Source organism: Salmo salar, chromosome 02 (genome assembly GCF_965601325.2).
Source record: "Salmo salar chromosome 02, fSalSal1, whole genome shotgun sequence".
Taxonomy (NCBI): domain Eukaryota; kingdom Metazoa; phylum Chordata; class Actinopteri; order Salmoniformes; family Salmonidae; genus Salmo; species Salmo salar.
This window is the reverse complement of record NC_138292.1, coordinates 48841221-48866369: the sequence shown is the minus strand read 5'-3', so window position 1 is coordinate 48866369 and position 25149 is coordinate 48841221. Positions and strand designations below refer to the sequence as shown.

Here is a 25149-nt window from a genome sequence, read left to right as displayed (position 1 = left end):
TCTCTCACACAAGCACACACATTTAAACAAGCATGCATACAGTATGTACGTGCACACACAAAAGCATGTGTACACACACACACACACACACACACGTTATCTACTAATGAATAGTGGTGGACCACAAGCGTTGGAGTTGACTCCAAAAATCCTGGAGTTATACAAAAACAATTGCCTAGGCAGCTAGGCTGACGTAGGCTACCGATTAGCTTTCAATATTTTGGTCAGTAGATTGTCAGACATTGCTAATCAATCACCCAGTTCATTAGTGTGCAAGCACACACTGACAAATTTAGCACATTTTGGTCAGTTTGGAGTCGGCGTCGAGAGAGACCCGACTACAATGACGATAGCAGGAGACGGAGTGAAAGAGAGTGAAAGAGAGCATGGGTTCTTTCCCACTAGCAGGAGGGGGCCAAGGGAGACTAGGCAGCCCAAGTAGAGTGCTCTGATGGGAAAAGAGAGGCAGATAGGGGCACAACAGGTTAAGTTGCCATGGTAAAAATTGGAATATACTAAAACATCTAAAAGTAAACAGAATGTATGTCACAAAGCAACATCATGACTTCACATACACTACCGTTCAAAAGTTTGGGGTCACTTAGAAATGTCCTTGTTTTTGAAAGAAAAGCAATTTTTTTTGTCCATTAAAATAACATCAAATTGATCAGAAATACAGTGTAGACATTGTTAATGTTGTAAATGACTATTGTAGCTGGAAACGGCAGATTTTTTATGGAATATCTGCACAGACGTACAGAGGCCCATTATCAGCAACCATCACTTCTGTGTTCCAATGGCATGTTGTGTTAGCTAATGCAAGTTTATCAGTTTATCAACTAATCATTAGAAACCCCTTTTTCAATTATGAAAACTGTTATTCTGATTAAAGAAGCAATAAAACTGGCCTTCTTTAGATACTAGTTGAGTATCTGGAGCATCAGCATTTGTGGGTTCGATTACAGGCTCAAAATGGCCAGAAAGAACTTTTTGAAACTCATCAGTCTATTCTTGTTCTGAGAAATGAAGGCTATTCCATGCGAGAAATTGCCAAGAAACGGAAGATCTCGTACAACGCTGTGTACTACTCCCTTCACAGAACAGCGCAAATTGGCTCTAACCAGAATAGAAAGAGTAGTGGGAGGCCCCGGTGCACAACTGAGCAAGAGGACAAGTACATTAGAGTGTCTAGTTTGAGAAACAGACGCCTCACATGTCCTCAACTGGCAGCTTCATTAAATAGTACCTGCAAAACACCAGACTCAAGGTCAACAGTGAAGAGGCGACTCTGGGATGCTGGCTTCTGTATTATTTTGCCCATCTTAATCTTTTCTTTTCTTTTTATTGGCCAGTCTGAGATATGGCTTTTTCTTTGCAACTCTGCCTAGAAGGCCAGCATCCCGGAGTCGCCTCTTCACTGTTGACGTTGAGACTGCTGTTTTGCGGGTACTATTTAATGAAGCTGCCAGTTGAGGACTTGTGAAATTTCTAATTGACCCCACACTTTTGAACTGTAGTGTACATCACAAGAGAAGGAAGCTTGGATTGCCATAGATACCAGCAAAAACATTCTAAACACAGATTCCCAGATTCTCATTTGGCTACATTGTCATTATTGTATTCCTTTCACAATTATTTGAGAATGGATAAGGGATAGGAAACTACACTGTTTAGAAATAATAGGCTAATTCCTAATGGTTGTACTACACACAGAGCAATCACCTTGGGTATGGGGAATATGGCAGAGACTGTCATGTTATTTTCTTGAAACACATGCACGCACCAACTCGCTCACACGTTACACTGCCCAGAACACCCTCCTCTGTAGCATGTCGGTTTCAAATCCATTCTGACAGTCAGATCAGGTAAAGAGATCCTGCCATTCCCCAGTGGCTCTGGTTGCTCTCAACGTTTCCTCCTGTTGTTTCACAAAGGCTTTTCCTTCCCACTGACCCCCTTACCTTACATTAATGCTTACATTATGATAACCAGGTAGAAAGAACCATATGAAGGAAGTGAGACTAAAAATGTACAGCAGTTGAAGGCTGACAGTCCAAACACTTCAATGCTGGAACCTCAGGATGGTAATTAGAATTATACTGTGGATGAATGCAGACGGGGAAAGGTTGCTGATTCACTCATTCACAAAGATCTATTTATAGTCTATGGGGTGTTAATGTACTGTTAGTGAAGCCGACGATGCGGCTCTGTTCTCTTTTCTTACAGTGACACATTCCTTTGATAGGAGTTGTCACAAGCAAAACTCCAGAGCTAATATTAGTATCAGGAAATGAAACGGCTAATCCTTTACTCTGCAGAATCAGGTCCTTCAGTACGGGAACCTGTAATGGGACACACCTCTCTGCTGTCTACTAGTGTCTACCTTTAACCTTTGTCTGTACAGTACATTCCTTTGCTGTCATCAGTTGGAAACAGTACCAAGTAGACTTGGGGTGTGGTGTGAGTGTCTTTTTATGTCTGTGTGTGTGCGCATGCGTGTGAGGCGTGCATATCATGGTGTGAAAGGGATTGCCTAGCTCCTGCCTAGCTCAAACTAGGAAGAGAGGAGAGGGGGTGTGGGTGGAGGAGGGGGAGTGTGAGTGTGAGTGCGGTGCACCAGAAACACAAAACAGTGGTGGAGGTACCCAGGGGAAAGGAGACCCAGGAAGAAGCTTTCTGAGGCTCCCTCTCTTAATGTTCCATGGAACACTTGCAGTGAGTCTGCAGAGACATACAGTATTTAAATGCAGGACAAGTTAAATATACCTTCACTCTGGATATGTGTCATGCCTTAAAATGTCCTCAAAGACCTGAGGGGTTACCCCTGAATTCCCAGGAATTTCATCAACAGAAAAGATAGAAGCTTCGTAGGGCATCAGCCTTATCAATATGGCAGCCACGGAGTTAGGGCTCAGCTTACATGTATCAGAGCATTATTATTCAGTACTGATAACAGAAGCACTTTGCTTGATACCTTGCTTCATGTCTTGAGGGGGAGATTAAAACAGATAAAATAGACTGACACCTGACTAGATTTATTTTCCTAGACATTTCCAGGAGAAAGGAACTATGCATTTCCAACTAAAGGCTAAACTCTTCTCTCGAGGTCTGTTGATAAAACTGCTAGGAAATGTTGTTTAAATTGTTTTAACACATTGGGCTAAACATTAAATTAGCTTGTGCCTGGAGAAGCGATAAACCCTCTTAATAAGTGCGTTCAAAAAAAGAGAAAAATCGTCTGTCATTCTTTCCGCCTCTCCTTTCCTCGCTGCAGCCTGGTGCTGTTGGTTTCCATGGAAACAAGTCTACTCTGAGCTACGGCAGATGGAGAGAGAGCTGGAGGGCTACATTTATTACCCAGCATCCTCTCTGGGTACAGATGCACGCTGGCAGGAGGAAGTGGTGGAACAACCTGACTTCTGCAACCATGCAGAACAGCCCCTAACCCCTGGGCTTGAGGGTCGCTGAAGGTAGAAAGCAGCCTACAGATCTAGCTTACCTTCACCAAATTGTCACCGTAACCATCAGGCCATGACAATGCAACACTGGTGTTAGATCAGTGTCTCAGGGGCAACTTGTTTACATTCATTACTTAGGTCTGTGGAAGTGACATTAGCTCAAACCATGTTCTTGGTTTTCGTTGTCAGAGAGAGTGTAAGTAAGCACTTTTACCAGATCAAATGCCCAAACCTGAACCTGAGGGTGTTTTTGTAACCAAGGGGCATAAACACAATAAAGCTCTTTTTACTAGAACTTACAATTAATGAAACCCAGAGAACAGAAGCTCTACAAATCAGATGGCATGTAAAACCAAGGTGCCCTAGACCCACCTAGGGTTACTCCCACTGTGTCTAGTAGTAGGAGATGTACACACTCAGAGGGAATTTTCTTAAACTGCATACAAGCAGTCTCTTTGAGGTCTGCTCTGCTGTGCCTCTGAGGCCGTGAGCAGGCAGAGCAGGATTTCAGAGGGCTTTGATAAGACAGGCAGTTCACAGCGATCACCATGTTCACTTTCATTAAACACAAACCGATTGGACTGTAGGTCAATTCTACCCTCCAAATCAAACACAAGCAGCACAAAGGCATAGCGAAATGTACATCTAAACTAGGGATGTGACAAATGGAAAAAAAATCTTAATGTTTAAACTATAATAACTACGTGAATTCACAATGCAGCTGCGCAGCTACCAGCAACTGTGTCTCAGATGGTTAAGCATTGCACCTGTACTACCATTACAGTACCTCAATTTCACTTCGCGAAGTTTGCATTTCGTTCTCATTTAACTTCTCAAAGTATTGCCATACAGGACTTCGCTGCTGATGACGTAGTGGTGGAGAGTAGACTCCTAAATAGTTGATTCCTCGACACCTTGCAAATCGACTCCCATTTCTGAAGGTCAAGATTAAAGATGCGAGAACACAAACACTCGCATCTTTAATTGCGAGGGGGAGGGGCACAGTATAGGCAGGTCGGCCACCAGGCAGACAGAGTCAGAACTGTGCACTAAGCCTAACTATCGGCAATCAAAAGCTGTACAGTTGAAGTCGGAAGTTTACATACACTTAGGTTGGAGTCATTAAAACTCGTTTTTCAACCACTCCACACATTTCTTGTTAACAAACTATAGTTTTGGCAAGTCGGTTAGGACATCTACTTTGTGCATGACACAAGTAACTTTTACAACAATTGTTTACAGAAAGATTATTTCACTTATAATTCACTGTATCAAAAATTGCAGTGGGACAGAAGTTTACATACACTAAGTTGACTGTGCCTTTAAACAGCTTGGAAAATTCCAGAAAATGATTTCATGGCTTTAGAAGATTCTGATAGGCTAAATGACATCATTTGAGTCAATTGGAGGTGTACCTGTGGATTTATTTCAAGGCCTACCTTCAAACGAAGTGCCTCTTTGCTTGACATCATGGGAAAATCAAAAGAAATCAGCCAAGACCTCAGAAAAAAAAGTAGACCTCCACAAGTCTGGTTCATCATTGGAAGCAATTTCCAAACACCTGAAGGTACCACGTTCATCTGTACAAACAATAGCACGCAAGTATAAACACCATGTGACCACGCAGCCGTCATACCGCACAGGAAGGAGATGCATTCTGTGTCCTAGAGATGAACATATTTTGGTGCAAAATGTCCAAATCAATCCCAGAACAACAGCAAAGGACCTTGTGAAGATGCTGGAGGAACCAAATACAAAAGTATCTATATCCACAGTAAAACAAGTCCTATATCGACATAACCGGAAAGCCCGCCCAGCAAGGAAGAAGCCACTGCTCCAAAACCGCCATAAAAAAGCCAGACTACGGTTTGCAACTGCATATGCGGACAAAGATCGTACGTTTTGGAAATGTCCTCTGGTCTAATGAAACAAAAATAGAACTGTTTGGCCATAATGAACATCGTTATGTTTGGAGAAAAAAGGGGGATGCTTGCAAGCCGAAGAACTCCATCCCAACCGTGAAGAACGGGGGTGGCAGCATCATGTTGTGGGGGTGCTTTGCTGCAGGAGGGACTGGTGCATTTCACAAAATAGATGGCATCATGAGGAAGGAAAATTATGTGGATATATTGAAGCAACATCTCAAGACATCAGTCAGGAAGAAAAAGCTTGGTCGCAAATGGGTCTTCCAAATGGACAATGATCCCAAGCACACTTCCAAAGTTGTGGCAAAATGGCTTAAGGACAACAAAGTCAAGGTATTGGAGTGGCCATCACAAAGCCCTGACCTTAATCCTATAGAACATCTGTGGGCAGAACTGAGAAAGCATGTGCAAGCAAGGAGGCCTACAAACCGGACTCAGTTACACCAGCTCTTTCAGGAGGAATGGGTCAAAATTCACCCAACTTATTGTGGGAAGCTTGTGGAAGGCTACCCGAAACGTTTGACACAAGTCAAGCAATTTAAAGGCAATGCTACCAAATACTAATTGAGTGTATGTAAACTTCTGACACACTGGGAATGTGATGAAAGAAATGAAAGCTGAAATAAATCATTCTCTCTACTATTATTCTGACATTTCACATTCTTCAATAATGTGGTGATCCTAACTGACCTAAGACAGGGACTTTTTACTCGGATTAAATGTCAGGAATTGTGAAAAACTGAGTTTAAATGTATTTGGCTAAGGTGTATGTAAACTTCCGACTTCAAATGTATATCGCAATGAAATGCTGTGGCTTGCAATGTCTCGCAACTCCAGTAAAGTGGGCCTAGAATCAATGAATAGATATTCAACATGCAACAGACCGAAAAATGGACACACACACTCATCATTAGCGAAGAGAAAAAGCAGGCAAGCCAACGCAAGGAGTTTTGTGATAACTGCAAAGAATGTGACTTAATTTGGTGGGGAACAAAAAAAAAACATTTTTTGGGGTTAGGGATTTCTCTTAATGTTAAAAATCCCAATTTAGTTTAAACGTTCACACCCATAATCTTAACCACAAGAAAAGCCCAGGAGGATTTGACAGAAATGTACGAGGGGCTAGGATTAAGGTCGTTGAGCATGTATTCGTGTAACATTATACGAGGAACTGACCAAAGCTCTAACTGAAATGCTGCTCTCATATTTCACAAAGTCTAGGGATTCAACCCAATCCAGTGGGACCAGGCTGATTAGCCCGTAGAAGCTGTCAATACTTATTTTACTGCCTTTTGAACTTATTAAGAAAGGCAAAGAGCACACCCACACCAGGAAGTGGAGGGAGTATGCCTGTATAACTGTGAATCATGCATATGTAGACCACTCATCACACACTCCCATTCACGTGAGCACACACACACACTGATTAGTCATCCTCTCTCTATCCACCATTAACCCTCCAAAAACAAATGGAGAGTATTGAGGACTTTGTTTTTCAGAGATGCCCTTTAATAAACTCACTCCCATTTAGCTGTACTCAACCAAGAGAAAGAACTAGAACTCAGGTAGCTGCTACACTCACATCCAGTACATAACACACTCAAGCAAACTGGAGTAAAGAAGACAATCAGGAATGGCAACCCATTCAGAGAAAGCACACAAATAGAAACACTACCTATGGTACAGCAGCAGATCACACGACAGACAGTTATGAGGACTATCAATCCCAATCTAACAGACTAATTCCATTACAGTGACCATTTAGCCTCAGAGAGAGTGTAGGAGAGAGAGTTGTGAGAGAGAGGAGAGCGAGTGGGAGAGGAGAGAAGAGTGAGATAGTGAAAGAGTACAGAGAGATTGAGGAAGGAGAGAGAGAGAGAGAGAGAGAGAGAGAGAGAGAGAGAGAATGAGCGAGGGAGGATGGAGAGCAGTTTACCTGGGAGAGAGTAGTCTGGTTTCACCCCCCAGAGGAGCTTCAGAGACACTGAGAGACATGCGGGGAGAGAGTGAGCAGATATTAGTGCTTGAGTGGGTGTGTTTCTTAGAGAGGGAGGGGGTGAGGTGAAAATAGAGTGATGGAGAGAAAGAGTTAAGTAGAGGGATGAAAAAACTTAAATAGCTAAATAGAGAGCTAGGAGTGACCTACAAAGTTGCAACCTTAGAATAACCATCATCATTACAAACATTATCAAGATCATCATCATTGTTGTAACATCGAAGCATATTAACTAGGGATGCACCGATATGACATTTTGGACCGATACCGATATCCAATATTTTTCCTTGCCAAAAAGAACTATATCCCCGATATTTAACATTTTAGCGGCCTTTTAAGCATTCTAGTACAGTTAAATAGTTGAAACACACACACAAACACACACACACACACACTCTGACCAAGAAGTTATTTTGTTGGCATTTACGTATGTCCCCATTACCAGTAAAAAATAATCAAAACCTATTTCATTCACTTACTTGCTGTGCTGTTTCGTTGTTCATTTGCTCAGTCGTTTCATTCTCAACCAGGATTTCATCATACATGTCAAGCAGTGAAGTTTCACCTGTCTGTCCGTGGCCTCTCTTCCTCGGTGCTCAATGTCACTGTGTCCGTTTCCATTTTGTCCAGTTATGTCTAACATTTAATGTAAACCCTTTTTCTTGTCTACATCAAAGTAGCGGTCCTTATACCTAGCATCGAGCATGGTGGCGACACAGTAAAGAGGCTCAGAGAGTCCACCGAATCCCTTGTTCACAGCCTCTAGTAGAGTACTTTTTCAAGTTTTAACCCCACGGTCTGTGTCGGCAGTTTGGTTGAGCAGGCGTTTCAATGCCATGACAGAGGGTATCACATCTGCTGCAGACGCAGTTGATGAGCTTACTTCTCGAGTCAGTTGTTCGAATGGAACTAGGAGTGTGTTCATGTTTCGAAGTTTCAAACATGTTCTCAAATGCCATTGAAAGGGCAGCAGTGGTATGAGAACCAACACATTCTTGAGCATGCAATAAGGTTTTCCTCGGTACGAAATCCTCGTCGACCTACTATGCTGTCAGACCCAGCATGCTCATGGGGCTGACACAGCTGGTCCAAATGTCAGTCGTGAAGCTAATAGCAGTGATGCCCATAGCAAGTAGCTCATGGATGTGTGTTTCAAAAATACTGTGTAACTCCGGTATAGCGCCTACTTGGTAGTGTGTAGCGGGGCTTGAGGTGCTCAATCAGTCGGCGAAAGCCAACATCCACAGAGAATGGTTGATTGTCAAGGGCAATGAATTCCATTATCTTGGCATTAATGGATTTCACCTTTGAGTTGTCTCACTGAAATGTTCTTACACTTTCAAATGACTGCTCGACTTCAACTTGTTTAGTTGTTGGAAGTGTGCGCTTAGGTTTTTTTCTGCTTTTGTAGTCGCTGAACTTTCAAATGAGTAATTAGGTTTGTGGTATTCAATGATTTCACTTTCTCCCCTCGAGAAATAATAGCAGCACAAACGTTGCATATGGCCTTTTAGTTATCTTCCTTTGAAACTTCAAAATAGATCCACACAGCAGACATTAAGGGCTAGGTTAGGAATGTTGTATTGCACACGTAGCATCATTACGTTATCTACCTACGTTATATAGGTATGCACATCAGCTTTGACATCACTTTTGCAGATCGGCGTTAAACTAGATTTTTAGCTAATATTGGCCGATTCCGATATGCTTACCGATATATCGTGCATCCCTAATATTAACGTTTGTGGTCAGACTTTATGAGGAAAATAAATATAGTACCAGGACTATGAATGAACACACACTCATTCAAACAGGTCTGAATCCTCTTGCTTTGAGACCTCTCCTCACAATTACTCCTCTTTGCACCTTTAATAAACACTGGCACAGTCGGCTGTAGATTCCATTACAAACATGTCTTAAAACAGGTCTTTCCCCCGGAGAGGAGCGCAGGCAGGACACCGAAGGGAGACGGATCCTGGGGAAAAACCTAGCAAACCGTCATCATCGCCAACCATTATTGACTAAGTAAGCGGAAGTAGTGATGAAGGCATGATGAATTCCCAGAAGATTTCTCTCAAGAAACAATGGAACATACAATGACTGTGTCTAACGACGGTCTTTACCCACTAACAAAACATCTGTCGTATAAGGCAGGACACCTGCCTTATACACATAAAAAAATGTACCTTCCAAAGAAATCTACCGCGGTGCCTGTGCACTAGTAAATGAATTCCAGAGCCACCTCATCCATTCAAGCCCCCGCACAGTATTTCCATGTGGAATTGAGAATGAGAGGAGGCCCTGCTGATCCATTGAGGCTTGCCTCACTGGCAGGGCACAGGAAGTGTGAGTCACACTCGAAAATAAACAGTCGCACACAGCGAGCCGCGAGCCCAACCGACACACATACAGACAAGGGAGGAAGAGCTGTCTGCTAATTACTACCCAGTGGGGCCATTACCATTCTCCTTATTGGGCAGCAGGCATGAGATACTGTGAAAGACAGTGCAGGTCACTATAGGTGTTTCTACAGTCTCTCAACCTTGGACAAAAACATATTTTCCTCTCCCTCTATATCCTTTGTCCCCTTGCTAGTTTTCCATTATCCACCTTCTCTTCATCCATCTCTGTCGCTCTCTCTTACTCTCCTCTTTTTATCCACATTCTCCTCAACCCTTTCGCTGTCCCACTCTCTATTTTTAGTCCCATTCAATGCTAAACCTAACCCCCAACTCTGTGTAGCAGGCAGGCGTTGTGGTGCTGTGGTGGCCTGGGGCCGGTCCTGTCCTGGCCGAAGGGCCTCTATAGTATTGTAATGTATTGTGTTTGGGTTGAATGTGATCTTTGTGGCCGTCGTACGGCAGCCCCAGCACACACCTCCCATACTGTACTTCCCAGAGAGGGAGTTTCACCCATCCTTTTGTCCTGTGTTCTTCAAACTGGGGAAGGAATGGGGCTTACAGTGGATGGGCGGTAGATAGGGACAATACAGCCTCTGTTGACAGGGAAGCTACTACACATTGGCATGATGATGAGAAGGGCTGGGGACCAGCAAGCTCAGTGACTCTTTGGAAAATAGGATACAGAAAGTAGGAAATTCAATAATGCCACAAATGACAAAGGAATTTGGACGAGGACTTTTACTGCAATGAATCAGAGGCAAAAGACATTGATTATCCTTGACCAGGCCCAAATCACCAGACACTCGAAGGAGGAGACGGAGCTATAGAGGCCGGCGTGCAGGATACCTGACGAGATTACGTTGGAAAGTGGATAAATCGTTCCCCCTGACAGGTGTGGCATATCAAGAAGCTGATTAAAACAGCATGATCATTACACAGGTGCACCTTTTTCTGGGGACAATAAAAGGCCACAATAAAATGTACAGTTTTGTCACACAACTAAATGCCACAGATGTCTCATGTTTTGAGGGAGCATGCAATTGGCATGCTGACTACAGGAATGTCTAGCAGAGCTGTTACCAGAAAATTGAATGTTAATTTCTTTACCATATAACGCATCCAACGTCGTTTTAGAGAATTTGGCAGTACGTCCAACCGGCCTCACAACCGCAGACCACGTGTAACCACAGCAGCCCAGGACCTCCACATCCGGCTACTTCACCTGCAGGATCATCTGAGACCAGCCACCTGGACAGCTGATGAAGCCCTTTTGTGGGGAAAAACTCACTCTGATTGGGTGTGCTTGGCTCCCAAGTGGGTGGGCGTACGTCCTCCCAGGCCCACCCATGGCTGTGCCCCTGCCCAGTCATGTGAAATCCACAGATTACAGCCTAATGAATTCATTTCAATTGAAGGATTTCCTTACATGAACTGTAACTCAGTAAAAATCTCTGAAATTGCTGCATGTTGCATTTATATTTTTGTTCATTATAATTACGAAGAGAGCTTTCCTCTATATTTTTCATAGCTGTCTATTTACCACCACAAACTGATGCTGGCACTAAGACCGCACTCAATGAGCTGAAAAGGGCCATAAGCAAACAAGAAAATGCTCACCCAGAGGTGGCGATCCTAGTGGCCGGTGACTTTAACGCAAGAAAACTGAAATCCGTCGTACCTAATTTCTACCAGCATGTCACCTGTGCAACTAGAGGTGAAAAAAATGTACTCCAAACATAGAGATGCATATAAAGCTCTCCCTCACCCTCCATTTGGCAAATCTGACCGTAAGTCTATCCTCCTGATTCCTGCTTGCAAGCAAAAACTCTAAACAGAAAGTACCAGTTACACGCTCAATACGGAAGTGGTCCGATGAATGGGATGCTAAGCTACAAGACTATTTCGCTAGCACCACAACAGATCCACAGATGACGCAATCTCGATTGCACTCCACACTGCCCTTTCCCATCTAGACAAAAGGAACACCTACGTGAGAATGCTGTTCATTGACTACAGCTCAGCATTCAACACCATAGCACCCTCCAAACTCATCACTCAACTAAGGACCCTGAGACTAAACACCTCCCTCTGCAACTGGATCCTGGACTTCCTGACAGGCCATCCCCAAGTTGTGAGGGTAGGCAATAACACATCCACCACGCTGAACACAGGGGTCCCTCAGGAGTAATGTATCTATAATTCTTAAAATAATTGTTATGCTTTTTGTGAACGTTTATCGTGAGTAATTTAGCAAACTGTTAGTAAATTCCCCGGAAGTTTGCGGGGGGTATGCTTTTTCTGAACGTCACATGCTAATGTAAAAAGCTGTTTTTTGATATAAATATTAACTTGATTGAACAGACATGCATGTATTGTATAACATAATGTCCTAGGTGTGTCATCTGATGAAGATCAGAAAAGGTTAGTGCTGCATTTAGCTGTCTTCTGGGTTTATGTGACATTATATGCTAGCTTGAAAAATGGGTGTCTGATTATTTCTGGCTGGGCACTCTCCTGACATAATCTAATGTTTTGCTTTCGTTGTAAAGCCTTTTTGAAATCGGACAGTGTGGTTAGATAAACGAGAGTCTTGTCTTTAAATAGCTGTGAAATAGTCATATGTTTGAGAAATTGAAGTAATAGTATTTCAAACGATTCAAAAATCGCGCCACTGGATACAAGTGGCTGTTACGTAGGTGGGACGAATTCGTCCCACCTGCGCCAGAGAGGTTAAAGAACACCCTCTGTGTTCTGTTAGACAAGTAACTCTTCATCCACAATATAGCAGGGGGTATAAAGCCATAACACCTACATTTTCCCAGCAGCAGATTATGATCGATAATGTCAAAAGCCACACTGAAGTCTAACAAAACAGCCCCCAATTTTTTTATCATAAATTTCTCTCAGCCAATCATCAGTTATTTGTGTAAGTGCTGTGATTGTTGAATGTCCGTCCCTACAGTATAAGCTTGCTGAAAGTCTATTATCAATTTGGTTACTGTAAAATAGCATTGAATCTGGTAAAACACAATTTTTCCCCAGATTCTTACTATGGGTTGGAAACAGGGTGATTAGTCGGCTATTTGAGCCAGTAAAGGGGGCTTTACTATTCTTGGGTAGCGGAATGACTTTAGGCCTGGAGGGAAGCCCATGAGCATATACTTTCTAGTAGGCTTAAATTGAAGATCTGGCAAATAGGAGTGGCAATATCGCACGCTATTAGTAATTTTCCATCCAGATTGTCAGACCCTGGGGGCTTGTCATTGTTGATAGACAACAATACTTTTTCACCTCTTCCACACACACTTTACGGAATTTAAAAGTACAATGCTCGTTTTTCATAATTAGGTCAGATATACTTGGATGTGTAGTGTCAGCATTTGTTGCTGGCATGTCATGCCTAAATTTGCTAATCTTGCCAATGAAAAAATAATTAAAATAGTTGGCAATATCAGTGAGTTTTGTGATTAATGAGCCATCTGATTCAATGAATGATGGAGCCGAGTTTGCCTTTTTCCCAAAATGTAATTTAAGGTGCCCCTACGCTTTTTACTCTCTTTCTTTATATTATTTATTTTTGTTTCATAGTATAGTTTATTTTTATTTAGTTTAGTCACATGATTTCTTAATTTGCAGTACGTTTGCCAATCGATTGGGCTGCCCGACTTATTTGCCATACCTTTTGCCTCATCCCTCATCAATCCAAGGGGATTTGACCGTTTTTACAGTCATTATTGCTTATTAGTAACTGGAATAAGCAATTTCAGAAATGTGTCAAGTGCAGTGTCTGGTTGCTCCTCATTACACACCACAGACCAGCAAATATTCTTTACATCATCAACATAAGAATCAATACAAAACTTCTTGTATGACCTCAACAAGCTTCCATTCCCCTTGTTACAAGGGAATTTATGGCTGATTTAAGAAGAAATGGTCAACCCCTTTTACTGCCAACCCTGTTACTTTATTTGCCACTTAATAGCCACATTTTTTTTATTATTTAACCTCATGATTTGGGAAAACATGCTTTTTTATGAAGTTGAACATGTGCTCTTTATGACAGAATTTTACCAAATTACACTTCTCAAAAGGCACTGAATTGGTGAAACGACCCAGCTGTGAGCATGCACTGGCAGACAACCAAAGAAGGCCCACACAGAAAGCAAACAGAAGTAAACCAAACACTTACTGTCGGTCTAAGTCTTTTCAACTGCCACAGTAGCTGTCTGAACCCAACCCAAAACAACCCAGAGACATAGAACTGACAAAAGAGATACACAAAGGAAAGAAAGAAAATGTGATGCGTCATGGCATGATAGAAAGATAGAAGACAAAAATAGAAAGAGGAAGTGTCATTTTTAGACGCCCCCCCCCCCCCCCCCCCTCCACCCACAGGTTTCGTTGCTGTTGCGTGGGCGTCTGGACAGCATGCAAATATTTTTACACTTTCACCCCATCTTTCACACTCCTCTACTTACACTCTCTCAGTCTAGAGAAAACTCACTCAGCCTATAGTCCCACAGAGCCAATAGTCCCCTCTGTTCCCGCTCTGCCCAGGCCAGTACACTGCATTGCCATAATGCAGAAATAGTGTTAGGGAGAGATATTCTCCTATGTCCTTAACAGTACCATCTAGTGGTCAGAACCTGGTAATACCAGGATGTATGATGGGATATAAACCTAACAACTCTGAACATGGATAGAAAATGATCCCCAAATTCAATGAGAATACATTACATAGGATAAAGAAACAGGACAGGACAGCGGAGTCAATCACCACCTTCCGGAGACACCTGAAACCCCACCTCTTTAAGGAATACCTAGGATAGGATAAAGTAATCCTTCTAACCCCGCCCCCCCCCCTTAAAAGATTTAGATGCACTATTGTAAAGTGATTGTTCCACTGGATATTATAAGGTGAATGCACCAATTTGTAAGTCGCTCTGGATAAGAGCGTCTGCTAAATGACTTAAATGTAAATGTGAAACAATACTCCGAGCCGCAGCTCCATACTACTTGTCAGACATAGAGAACTGACACTGCATACTTATTGGGTTGGGATTGGAGTGGAGTGTCCGTGGGTGGCTTTTGACCATTTGTTTGGATTCCATGTCTTACTCATAACCACGTTTCCATCCACAAAAGTCATATCGTATACATTTTTTTTATGACAGCTGTGATGGAAACTGGAAGTTTCGGTACAATTTTATAAATGCCGACAGTTAATTTGGTGGGATGTTTTTGTGTCTGTAAACTTAATTACGTAAGAAATGACGTGGAAATTTCTTTACGCGCAAATATTGATATAATAACCATCATGTCACGTGATGATATGGTGTGTGGTCCTCCCACTACAACTCGAGACATCCAGTTTATTATGTTACAGATTAAATAAGATATGATGCTTCACAGGGTGCTGAAAGTGCATGGATGATGAGCTTGATGCTCTGTTCCAATAAATATTGAGTGTCTAATTCTGGTGACATGATAATCGATTCTTGACTGCCATTTGACAAATACTGTAAGGTTCGCGTAACTGGTGGCAGGGAAGTCAGACGCAGGAGAGCAGAACTAGGTAATAGCCAGAGCAGTTTAATTGCAAAACCAACGGCATGAAGAATTACAAACATGGATACAAAACCCGTCGCGCACCAGTAAACATGTGCTCAAGCACTTACAACAAACAATTCCACACAAAGACATGGGGGGGAACAGAGGGTTAAATACACAACACTTAATGAGGGATATGAAAACCAGGTGTGTAGGAAAACAAGACAAAACAAATGGAAAATGAAAAGTGGATCGACGATGGCTAGAAGACCGGCGATCCGCCGACCACCGAACACTGCCTGAACAAGGAGAGGAACCGACTTCGGTGGAAGTCGTGACAAATAGAAAATATTCTTGCTCTTATCCATAATATTCTCATAATGCAGACTTGCCTACCCGCACAGCAGACTTGCCTACCCGCACAGTTTCTGCGAACTGTTTTTCTACAGTGCACGTGCCTAAACCATAGTAGGCACATTTGCTATTTAACGCAACAGTTTTTGTGACTAAACTATCAGTAGAGTTGAAAAAGTGATAGAAACACATTGAATTTTGCTCTTTATTCGGTACATGAAAACTTAAGCAAAAAAGTACATTTTGTGTATACCACGTCCTCACACATTGTTTGACCGTTTTTATATATAGATAAAAAATAAAACTTTTACCCCTTTTTCTCCCCAATTTCGTGACATCTAATTGGTAGTTAGTCTTGTCCCATCGCTGCAACTCCCCTACGGACTAGGGAGAGGCGAAGGCCAGACGCTAATAAGAAATCCCGCTATGCCCTCAGACGAACAAACAAACAGGCAAAGCTTAAATACAGGGCTAAGATTGAATCCTACTACACCGGCTCTGATGCTCGTCGTGGCAAGGCTCGTGGCAAGGATGTGGCAAGGCTTGCACACTATTACAGACTACAAAGGGAAACCTAGCCGCGAGCTGCCCAGTGACGCAAGCCTAACAGACGAGCTCAATGCCTTTTATGATCGCTTTGAGGCAAGCAACACTGAAGCATGCAAGAGAGCACCAGCTGTTCTGGACGACTGTGTGATCAAGCTTTCCGTAGCCGATGTGAGCAAGACCTTTAAACAGGTCAACATTCACAAGGCCGCAGATGGATTACCAGGCGTGTACTCAGAGCATGCGCGGACCAACTGGCAAGTGTCTTCACTGACATTTTCAACCTCTCCCTGGCCGAGACTAATACCTACATGTTTCAAGCAGACCACCATAGTCCCTGTGCCCAAGAACGTGAAGGTAACCTGCCTAAATGACTACCGCCCCGAAACACTCACATTGGTAGCCATGAAGTGCTTTGAAAGGCTGCTCATCGGCTCACATCAACACTATCATCCTGGAAACCCTAGACCCACTCCAATTCGCATACCGCCCCAACAGATCCACAGATGACGGAATCTCAATTGAACTCCACACTGCCCTTTCCCACCTGGACAAAAGGAACACCTAGGTGAGAATGCTGTTCATTGACTACAGCTCAGTGTTCAACACCATATAGCCTAAGGACCCTGGGACTAAACACCTCCCTCTGCAACTGGATCCTGGATTTCCTGAAGAGCCGCCTCAGGTGGTAAGGGTAGGCAACAACACATCTGCTACGCTAATCCTCAACACTGAGGACCTTCAGGGGTGCATGCTTAGTCCCCTCCTGTACTCCCCGTTGACCCATGACTGCGTGGCCAAGCACAACTCCAACACCATCATTAAGTTTGCTGACGATACAACAGCGGTAGGCCTGATCACTGACAACGATGAGACAGCCTATAGGGAGGAGTTCAGAGACAGCAACCGCTTCCTCAATGTGAGGAAGACAAAAGAGATAATCGTGGACTACAGGAAAAGGAGGGCTGAACAGGCCCCCATTAACATCGATGGGGCTGTAGTTGAGCGGGTCGAGAGTTAAGTTCCTTGGTGTCCACATCACCAACAAACTATCATGGTCCAAACACACCAAGACAGTTGTGAAGAGGGCACGACAAAAAAATGTCCCCCTCAGATCTTCAAAAAGTTATACAGCCGCACCATTGAAAGCATCCTGACTGGTTGCATCACCGCCTGGTATGGCACCTGCTCGGCATCCGACCGTAAGGCGCTACAGAGGGTAGTGCGTATGGCCCAATACATCACTGGGGACAAGCTTCCTGCCATCCAAGACCTATAGACTAGGCAGTGTCAGAGGAAAGCCCCCAAAAAATTGTCAAATACTCCAGTCGCCCAAGTCATAGACTGTTCTGTCTGCCACCGCACAGCAAGTCCAGGTCCAAAAGGCTCCTTAACAGCTTCTACCCCCAAGCCATAAGACTGCTGAACAATTAATCAAAAGGCCACCCGGACTATTTGCATTGACACCCCTCTTTGTTTTTACACTGCTGCTACTTGCTGTTTATTATCTGTGCATAGTCACTCTACACATGTTTTATTCGGCGCATGTGACGAATACAATTTCATTAGATTTTTTTATATGCATTTATAAGTACCAGACCACACCCACGTGAATGTTCATTGCTCAATAGCAGCCATGTTGTTTTAGGTACAAGTCTGAAATATAATGAGTTGAGAGACCTTTGTAAATAGATGCCACATATGAAGTTTTGTGCAGATCAACCATTCCATGCCAGAAGAGTAGTGTTTTAAGTGTTTTTTTTTTACAAAATTCAAAATGGTGGAAAATCCATCATGGCAGACATGGTTCTCGAGTCAAATTTGTTCCTTGTGAGGAGAGGAACGCATGTACCAAATTTCATGACTTTAGGTCAAACGGGGTAAGGGGCGTGACCTTTCAAAGTTTGAAAATGCTAACTTTGAAAGATCACGCTCCTCACCCTGTATCTCATTGTAGCGCCACCATCTGGCCAATCAGTGTAATTTTGGAAATGCCGGATTTCTATGGCAAGACGCATCATTCACATACGTTTCGTCAAAATTGGGCCAGTGGTGTCTGAGCTATCGTGTGGATTAACTAAACTCATATCCTTGAGCATGTGTGCCAAATTGAATCTTCGGAGTCAAACAGATCATAAGATATAAACACGTGCCTGTTATAGCGCAACTGTAAGGTTGATATGAATGTTCTTGCACATGTTGATTCTTGACAGTGTTTGCAGCATGTGTACCGGAGCGACCAAAAGGCTCCTGAATAGCTGCTACCCCCAAGCCATAAGACTGCTGAACAGTTAATAAAATGGCTACCATGACTAATTGCATTGACCCTCTTTTTATTTGCTCTCTTGCACCGGCTCTATGCATACTCACTGGACTCTACCCACACACTCAAACATACTAGACTGACACAACAAACACACACACATTTTGACGTCACACACACCCACCAACATAGGAACACTTTCACACTGTTCACGTATGCTGTTGCTACTCTGTTTATCTATCCTGATCGCCTAGTCATTTTTACCCCTGCATATTACCTCGCATTGTATATAGTCACGTAATTGTTATTTTATTGTGTTATTTTCTTTTTTGCTCTGCATTGTTGGGAAAGGGCTTGTAAGTAAGCTTTTCACTGAAGTCTACACCTGTTGTATTCCGCACATTTGACAAATAGAATTTGACAGAGCAACCAGAGAGACTGCACATGTGCAATTGTTGTTTGAGTATACTCAAGTACACACAGAGGGCTTACAAACGCGCGCACGCACACGCACACACACACGCACGCACACACACACGCACACACACACACACACACACACTGTTTACAGTAATGTAACTCTTTCTGTTAAGCATTAAAGGAGTTCTGGGAAAGACATTTAGAGTGAGAGAGCGAAATGGAGAGGGAGAGATGTAGGGAAGGTGAGGCACTGTATCGAAGGTATGCACGGCTGATCTGCCGCCCAATACTGACCGACTGTGAGCTGGAGTCTTAATCTGAGGCAGTAGGCAGGTTGAACTGAACCACAGCCTTCTGGGCTGCTGCATCCCTCAAACCTACACTGCATATGTTCACTGAGCTGTCCCCGAGGTCATATCTATCAGCTTATATGAAACTGAGCTTGCAGAGTTTAACTACACCAGGGGGCATAGAAAACAGAGTGGCTTCGGGACAAGTTTCTGAATGTCCTTGAGTGGCCCAGCCAGGAAGGACATGAGCCTGATCAAACATCTCTGGAGGCTAAAAATAGCTGTGCAGCGACGCTCCCCATCCAACCTGACAGAGCTTGAGAGGATCTGCAGAGAAGAATGGGAGAAACTCCCCAAATACAGGTGTGCCAAGCTTGTAGCGTTATACCCAATATGTGGTATTGTGTGCGGATTGATGAGGGGGGAAAAGGATTTAATACATATTAGAATAAGGCTGTAATGTAACAAGATGTGGAAAAAGTAAAAAATGATACTAACTTTTTGTACTTGGTGGCCTATAGCAACACCCTAAAAGAAGACTTTAGGTGAGGCAGGTCAACCTGCAACCACAACTATGTAGATGGCTCTGAATACATACAGAAACACCTTCCCGTATATATATCCTTGTATTGTTTCCTTGAAGTTTTATCCTTGTATTGCTAGTTGAAGTTTGAAGTTGTATTAGTCATAAGTATGCGATACACATTTTAATATATTTTACTTCATGGTCTCAGGGCACCATTGAAAATGAGACCCTGGTCTCAATTGAGCTCCCCTGATTACATTTTAAAAAGTGTTACGTTAACGTAGGGGGATGGGGTGCAAGTGTATACATTGAGCAGTATAATAAGAGTCTGGTAGCAGCAGCACCTTTCCATGAGATGGACTGACCAGGTGCATCCAAGTGAAAGCTATGATCCCTTATTGATGTCACTTGTTAAATCCCCTTCAAAAATCAGTGTAGATGAAGGGGAGGAGATGGCTTAACAATCATTCTTTATGTGTGCCATTAAGGGGGGGAATGAGCAAAACACAATATGTAAGTGCCTTTGAACGGGGTATGGTACTAGGTGCTGCTGTTTTTTTTTTTTTTTTTTAAACGCTCAACAGTTTCCCGTGTGCATCAAGAATGGTCCACCACCTAAAGAACATCCAGCTAACTCGAATGAACTGTGGGAAGCATTGGAGTCAACATGAGCCAGCATCCCTTTGGAACACACTCTCGACACCTTGTAGAGTCCATGCCCCGACAAACTGAGGCTGTTTTTGAAGGCAAAAGGGGAGGGGTCAAACTCAAGGTGTTCCTAATGTTTGGTATACTCTGTGTATGTGGGTGTGTGCATGAGCGAGTGCATGTGTGCTAAGGTGTAGAGAATCAGAGCAGGTGGTCAGTCCAGTTCAAGTGTTCAGCAGTCTGATGGCTTGTAGATAGACACTGTCTCTGAGCTGTTGGTATCAGACCTCATGCGCCGATACCGTCTGCCCGACGGTAAGGGAGAGAACAGCTTGTGGCTGGGGTTTGTGGGGTCCTTGATGATGCTGTGTGTTTTCCTCAGGCTTTATTTAGTGTAGATGTCCTGGATGGGTGGTCCCAATAATGTACTGGATTGTCTTCACCACCCACTGTTGGGCTTTACAGTCCTGAACGGAGCAATTCCCGTACCAGGCCGTGATGCAACCGGTCAGGACGCTCTTGATGGTGCAGCAGTAGTATTTGCAGAGGACCTGGGGCGGCATGGCGAATTTCGAATTCCAGCTACTGCTTTATCAAAGGAATTATTTAACTGAGTTTCAGAAAAGGCTAATATATAAACATTATCTGATGTTAGCAAGTTATTGATTTCATTAACCTTATTTCTAAGGCTACATATATTAATGTGGGCTATTTTTTTGCCCTTTCCTGGATAGCTTATCAGAGATAGACATAATGTGGAAAAGAACAAACAAAGCAAGAGAAGAAAAAAAAAAAAATCATCAGTACATCAACCAGTTGGTGTGTGTAAGTGTGTGTGTGTGTGCTGCAGGGTTGATGCTACAAACCCACAGGCTTGGCTTTCTCATCCCTTCCAGGCTTTTGGACAATGAGCCTGTCATAGCGGATATAAGCAATGTCCCCACGCGTTCTGGCAGCTTTCATAGCTGGGATAAGTTATTTCCTATTCTGGTGCACAGCTTCAGGATAGTCCTTGTTGAGGAAGATGTACATTCCTCTCAAGTTCTTGGCTCTTTCTAGAACAGCTACCTTGTCCTTGAACCCCAAAAACTTGACCACTATGGGCCGGTGCCAGATTTTCCAGTCCTGTGGGCGCACTCCACCTCAATCTTCCTTTGGTTTCTCAGTGATCATTTCCCTCACTTTGTCCTCAGACTCCGTCCAGGTCTCATGTGGAGATTCTGCAAATCCGTCCACAAGAATGTTGTTCCACCTTGATTGTTCCTTGAGATAATCAGTTCTCTGTCATTGTCATCATGGATTCACAGAGAACTGATGTCCTCTCTCAATGACTTACATATTGCTGTCATCTTGCTCCTGTTTAAACTCATCGAGCTGCCCCTGTGAGAACTGCAAGCTGTTCTTCAGGTCCTGGACCTCTCTGGTCAGATCGTCCATTCTTTTGTTAGTTGTCTCCACCAGTATTTTGACAACACTTGAAACAATTTTCTTCTTGTAACAACTGCTTGTAGAACTCTTTGTTCTTCTAAAATTGGGGTGACCAACCTTTTCCGAGCAAAGATCACTTTTGCAGTCAGAAAGAAAGATTTATCGCTCAGATAATTTTTTTAAAACGTGACTTAAATGTTTTTTACATTACCTCCAAAAAAACTGTTCTGTAAGGATTGAGGTTCATGCTGAAGGCAGGCGTTATACATTACCACAGAATATTGGCTATATGCCTTGCCGGCCAATATTGTTCTTCTCAGACCATATTATATTTCAAAACTCAAGCTTTGGTAATCAAAATAGATCAGTTCAGGGCCCGAAACAAACTTTTTGGTCTACTGTGGCAGGTAGATTTTAAAATCTAACAACCAAAAAAAAACAATTACACCAAAAAACTAAAACGATTGAGCATGCATTTTAATGTTTCTAAAACAATATGTGTATTACTAGTAAGAAGTGATGTGGTATATTGCAACAATTTATTTCATTTTTTTGTGACTAGAGTAACCAAAATATCACAGATGAGACAAATCTTCAGCTGCCCCTTTAAGGGCAGGAGGTTAAAGTGGCAATGAGGGCACTTGAGCCGCTGGAGTCGCCAGTTAGTGTCCCTGCCTGTGAGATATGAGAATCTGACCAGTAGCTGATATGTCTTCACTGAAGCATACACTCAAACATTGAAAAAAACACTTGTGAACAAAACAATGTAAATAGCCAAGAAACAAAGGTTCACATTGGTAGACTTTCAAGTAAATTAGAACAACTTTTATGCCTGTGCGCAGCTCTTCTAAAAATGTATCTTCACTTCAAATCACAGTGCACACAGCTCACAGCCAGGCAGTATTGATGCGTCACGTGAGGTGGGATATATAGGATTAGTAGGTCTTTGTGTGATTAGCTACCAGCAATGAAACAAAAACACAGAAACACTTAGAAAAAAGCTACTGCAGAATTTATTTTGCTATACAGTAAACGTGCTCATCCTTGAATTCTAACAATTTTTATTAGCAAATATGAGTGAAATGCTTGAACTGTGGAACCCTGACCACCCGCCAACAAGGCTAGTGAAATAGACATTTTACCCACCAATTCCAAAATCTACCTGCATTTGGGTGGTGGCGGGTGTTAGTTTCAGGCCATGGATCAGTTGGTGTAGCACTTGCGAGACACAGCTGAGCATAAATAAAAAATTATTAGCAAATAATTGTATTATTATTATGTAGGCTACCTGCATCTGATGGTCATGGTGCTTTCAAGAGAACTAGAAACTCGGACTCGAACGAGGGCAAATCGCAACATTAGTGATGTTCAGGTCAGAAAGTCGGGGCTCTAGAAAGATGCCAGAGTTTCCAACTTGGAATTGCAAGTTGGATGACCGTTCAAATGATTTTTCCCAGTCATCTCGTTTCTTTCCGTGTTCCCAGTTGTCTTGAACACACTGAAGTTGGAGATGAGTTCACAGTTGTTTTGAACATTGCATTAGTCTCAACGGAGGGAGGGAGAGCAGCAGAGGGTCAGCCTCTCGTGGTCCCTTCTCTCTCCTTCCTTTCTGGTGAGACTGACCAGAGAGAGAGAGAGAGGGGACAGTCTTCCACCTGATGGCGAAACTTGAGTCGCACCGCATCCACCTCAAGCACAAATTGATGTTTTTCCTATGACCAAAGAAAGTGAAATATTCCTCGATATTAAAATAGACATGACGAGCTGCTAATAATAATAAAACACAGGGCTATCGATACACTTGGCTACTAGTTCATTGTAGCTGTAGCGCGAGTGGGAGTAGGGAGAAGGCGTTTTATGTTTTGTATTAGTCTTGAATAAAAAGTGTTGACAGCCCTGAATATATATATATTTTTTTACATTAACTCACATAAAAACAGCAGCTATTTTCTGTATTCTTTGACAGTCTCGCTCTGGTCATGGTTTTAAAAGTTATGAAATCTCACGTAGCCTAGTATCAAACTTGTAGGCACAGTGATTTGAGCGATCAGATTGGCCTAAATTTAGTAACAGACTCCAGGTCCACCGGGTAGGCAGTTTGTCTTTTCAGACAAAGGAAAGGGTTTAAAATGGGAACCATTTGCCTACCCGGTGCGCATGGCTTTCGAATCAAGTGCACCTACAGTGCAACATGAATAATCATTTTAAAAACCAGCGCAAGCCTTTATCGTTGGCTTTTTTACAAAAATGTTTGGTGATCGACTAGGAATGCCTTGGAGATCGACCAGTTGGTGACCACTGGTTTAAAAGATCTTTCACCTGTGATAGAGACACCACTGTCCTCAATGGTACTCCCACCGGCTTTGGTCTTGGTAGCAATGTAGGCAAACACTGGTATTCCAAGCAATGCCAGCCAGCACAGCTCGCAGGGCCGATGGAAACAGCAGGGCTACAAGCCCAGGACTATCCACGGTCCCAGCCACAAGGGCTAACCACGTCACGAGCTGTGTTCAAACAATCAAGGAGACCTGCTATTTCTCAATTACCTGAAAAACTGTCAATCAGCTACAGAGTCTGTTTTTCTAGCTTGGCCCAGGCCTGATTTCTCATCATAACAACATCTTTAAGTTCTTTACTCAGGTTAAAGTCAAGATAAATATTCTTAAAATGGCCTTAAAATCCCCTGAAACTAAATACGTTTTTTCAGTCGGTCACATCTGAAGATGTTGTAATCAGCCATGTCAATGTCCTTATCTGGGACCAAACCTTTAATAAGTCTCTGAGAGAACCAACATATCCAGGCTTGCATCATGCACCCAGATATCAAGAAGGTCCATCTTTGACATCAAACTTCGCACGTTAAGACGTAACAGCCCAAGCCCTCTACGTGATTTCAAAACAGCGGGGGGATCCATATTTATGGTATTTTAAATAATATCACTGGACGAGCTTACCACAGTGGGCTTCCCAATTAAGCTAACAGTAACAGAGTGAACAGTGGAATTCAACTTCATGGTCACAAGATTATTACTGACAATACCCCTGGGAATATGGTTGTAGAAGTACGATGATGAGTAGGGCTGTGACGGTAATTGAATAACGGTGTAACTAATGGTTATGGATGAAGACTTTAACACTAGACCCACTAAAGCAGTCATTTTGACTGCTCATTAATTTATATTACTCTGCCATTTTTTAAGTCATGCCCCGCTCCATCCTTCACTTTCCCTAAATTAGTCTATAACACACTGCCCTTGTTAGAATCGTAATATCACAAACAGAACTGGAGTTATAACCAGGAAGGCATTTCATTATTTTAATGATTTTCCCCTTTGCCCCTCCT

The 25149-nt window shown here is 42.9% G+C and overlaps 1 protein-coding gene across 2 annotated transcripts in view; it reads right to left on the bottom strand.

Moving 5' to 3' along the window:
* hivep3b (HIVEP zinc finger 3b) overlaps positions 1-25149 on the bottom strand; it is a 101579-nt gene that overhangs the window by 31512 nt on the left and 44918 nt on the right. Inside the window, exon 2 of one of the 2 annotated variants that reach the window (XM_014169562.3) lies at positions 7320-7367. The exons of the other annotated variant lie outside the window; for it this stretch is intronic. The gene's annotated coding sequence lies outside the window, so the exon portion shown is untranslated. The remainder of the gene's footprint in view (positions 1-7319; positions 7368-25149) is intronic. 2 annotated transcript variants of the gene reach the window in all.